The 3795-nt window shown below is 40.5% G+C and overlaps 1 protein-coding gene across 3 annotated transcripts in view; it reads left to right on the forward strand.

The window, feature by feature from the left end:
• LOC139532771 (uncharacterized) overlaps window positions 1–3795 on the forward strand; it is a 33025-nt gene that overhangs the window by 28558 nt on the left and 672 nt on the right. The window lies entirely within an intron of this gene.

Genomic DNA, 3795 nt, shown 5'->3' on the forward strand with positions numbered 1-3795 from the left:
CACTCCCCATCTGGGAATATAGTCTCTCATCACTCCCCATCTGGGAATATAGTCTCTCATCACTCCCCATCTGGGAATATAGTCTCTCATCACTCCCCATCTGGGAATATAGTCTCTCATCACTCCCCATCTGGGAATATAGTCTCTCATCACTCCCCATCTGGGAATATAGTCTCTCATCACTCCCCATCTGGGAATATAGTCTCTCATCACTCCCCATCTGGGAATATAGTCTCTCATCACTCCCCATCTGGGAATATAGTCTCTCATCACTCCCCATCTGGGAATATAGTCTCTCAACAGGGTTTTAGCTTCGGTGGGAGCATCATTCTTCCTAGTGGGGGCGACTTCAACCCACGTGGAGAACGTATCTAATACAACCAAACAATATTTTTACCCTTTACTTGGTGGTAAATAGATGACATTGATTTGAAGCTTTCCAAAGGGTTCCCATGGTAGTGATCTGGTTCCCATGGTAGTGATCTGGTTCCCATCCCAGTAACTGGACTGGTTGCTTTCATATTGTTTCAGATCTGGCAGTTTAACAATTGTTTTTGCAAATTGGGCCAAACTTTCCTACAAATTCCTAACATCTCTCCTTGGACACATGCCTCGTTCCATGATACTATATGTGAGCAAGATAGGGAAGGAGTAAGAGTGGCGCCACCGTACGGCCGTCTGGGTGGCGCCAGACGCCGTCGTCATCGGGTTTTCAGCCTGAAGACGTCAAACACCACTTCAACGGTATCGGCATTGTTTTGCATATTAACAGCATCAGTATAAGTATGTACAGTCACCATGGGTGAGTCCCGTGAGGGGAGGAGGAACCATGGGTGAGTCCCGTGAGGGGAGGAGGAACCATGGGTGAGTCCCGTGAGGGGAGGAGGAACCATGGGTGAGTCCCGTGAGGGGAGGAGGAACCATGGGTGAGTCCCGTGAGGGGAGGAGGAACCATGGGTGAGTCCCGTGAGGGGAGGAGGAACCATGGGTGAGTCCCGTGAGGGGAGGAGGAACCATGGGCGAGTCCCGTGAGGGGAGGAGGAACCATGGGCGAGTCCCGTGAGGGGAGGAGGAACCATGGCCGCTGCTGCTTTCGCAGCCATGTCAGCACCTGGTTAGTTTTCCCCTGCTACGGAGTGGGGCGCGTGTTCTGTCGGGGTAGGCATATGGCCCATTGGATGAGGTCTTGAATTTGAGATCTTTGTGACTCCAGTTCGTCATCTAGTTTTTGGATGTTATGTTTGTGAGATTCAACCACCGAAGTCTGGTGTTTTCAAATGAGCCAAACTGTAAAATAATGTTAATGTCATGAGGCATTGGTCACGGTCCCGACCGTGTTTCATTTCAAATGACTTTTTGTGGCAGCGTTTGATTCTTGCTCGGTCCAGGGAACCACGCTTTGGCCAGATGGTGTCCGTCAACTTGTGATTTAGGAAAATACTCCATTTACTCATCTTGAGAGAAGTCCTACAACTCTGAGCTACTTGGTTGTCCGGAGACCATTTGTCTTCAGTCTCAACAGCCTGTTCTTTACAATTACAGGCTCCCATGTTTTTTAACAGATGAATTTTTATTTTATTTTACAAGTTTGGTGAGATCTTCAGGTGTATTTTCACTATTTCAGTTCAATGAGACATACAGATGGCACTATATTGTTGGTGAGCGCTTTGGGTATATTTGCATTTGGTATTCACATAATTTGCATGTATTTAGGTTCAGGTCATAAAAGTATAATAAAGGGATATTTACCATGGGTCTAGCACCCAAAATACATAGTAAAAATGTTTAAATACATACTCTGACATTTATTACCTTGAGTTCTCACCCAGATGTACCTTACTTTATCCAGGATCATTCCTGGGTTTACCTTAACACAACATTTAATCCAAGATCTACTAAACTAACATATGGAATTGTTTTAAGATGGACATACCATGGATCATTTTAGCTATTTGATTTTGAATTTTAGGACTTCTTTAGGTATATTTGATCAAATATTGAATTTGGCCTTTACTATTATAGCTGAAAGAAATACATTGAATAACATTCAGAAATGGATTTTTTTTTTAAATATTAAAAAAGTCAAAAAATACATCATAAGGAATACGTTTTTGATAGCTTTAACCTGTACATATCCTTTCAGTCTTGTGACAAACAGACTGAAAAGCATCAGGAAGGATGATGAGGAGATCCAGCCGTTTGTCTTCTACATGAAGGCTGAAATGAGCAAACAGCGTCGGTTTGAGTCCGCCTACTGCCAGGGCTGTTTCTTCTACACTTCTAACTAGACTAAAGTAGTTTTGGGGAAACCCCAGGGATGACAGGGGACCAGTCATTCTTCTTTGTCGTCCATACATGAGGGTTTGTTGTTTCTGCATGTTATGTTACTCTAGTTTCTCTAGTTTTTTATACCATCGTTGTTTTGAAGTGATCTGTCCTATATCTACGAGATGTAAGAACGCTTAGGAAATATTTTAGTTTTTTTTTACACATATTTAACCCCTTATTTTTGTTGGCACAAAACTACTTCTATACTTCCATTCATTTGTATGGGTTACCTTCAGACGATTCTCAGACTCTTGTGTGGGTCGTAAAGCGAAACGGAGAACACCATGGTGTTTGTGAGTCTCATCTTTCCATAGAGTTAGTAGGCCAAACCGTTCGGATGCTACAGACGTTTCTGGTGAGAGAACTGATTTTCGGGATGTCTCATGGTCTGACAAACACAGCTGGAGCTCGGCCACCTTCCTCCGCAGATGAGGAGGATGTGGTGGATTGAGACTCATGCAAATATCTCTCGCTTAAACTGATGGATTTTGATGGGGATTTTTTTTATTGCGTTCACTAGATTGACACACAGATGTGCATCAATAGACTCTTAAATATTTAAGAATTTAAGATGTGTTCAATATAATTGCTACTATATGTATTTTTAGTTCACCACTAATTGCATATTTTTCAAATAACTTAATCGCAGTCAGTAAAGGAAATGAGACCAAGGACTATTGTTATTCCCTGTTGTTAATGTTATTCCCTGTTGTTAATGTTATTCCCTGTTGTTAATGTTATTCCCCGTTGTTAATGTTATTCCCTGTTGTTAATGTTATTCCCATGTTATTAATGTTATTCCCTGTTGTTAATGTTATTCCCTGTTGTTAATGTTATTCCCTGTTGTTAATGTTATTCCCTGTTGTTAATGTTGTTCCCTGTTAATGTTATTCCCTGTTGTTAATGTTATTCCCTGTTGTTAATGTTATTCCCATGTTGTTATTCCCTGTTGTTAATGTTATTCCCTGTTGTTAATGTTGTTCCCTGTTAATGTTATTCCCTGTTGTTAATGTTATTCCCTGTTGTTAATGTTATTCCCTGTTGTTAATGTTATTCCCTGTTGTTAATGTTATTCCCTGTTGTTAATGTTATTCCCTGTTGTTAATGTTGTTCCCTGTTGTTAATGTTATTCCCTGTTGTTAATGTTATTCCCATGTTGTTATTCCCTGTTGTTAATGTTATTCCCTGATGTTTTTGTTATTCCCATGTAATGTTATTCCATGTTGTTATTCCCTGATGTTAATGTTATTCCCATGTAATGTTATTCCATGTTGTTATTCCATGTTATGTTATTGTTATTCCATGTTACTGTTAATCCATGTTCATGCTGAATTTGAGTAGTGAATAGTGTTACCTATACTGTACAGGCTTTAAAAGCAGATTTAGGTAGATATGCACAAGGACTAAAAGGAATTGTTGAATAATAATAATAATAATGAAAGCTTTAACATGTACACGTCCTTTCAG

This window comes from Salvelinus alpinus, chromosome 10, assembly GCF_045679555.1.
Source record: "Salvelinus alpinus chromosome 10, SLU_Salpinus.1, whole genome shotgun sequence".
In the NCBI taxonomy this organism is placed as follows: Eukaryota; Metazoa; Chordata; class Actinopteri; order Salmoniformes; family Salmonidae; genus Salvelinus; species Salvelinus alpinus.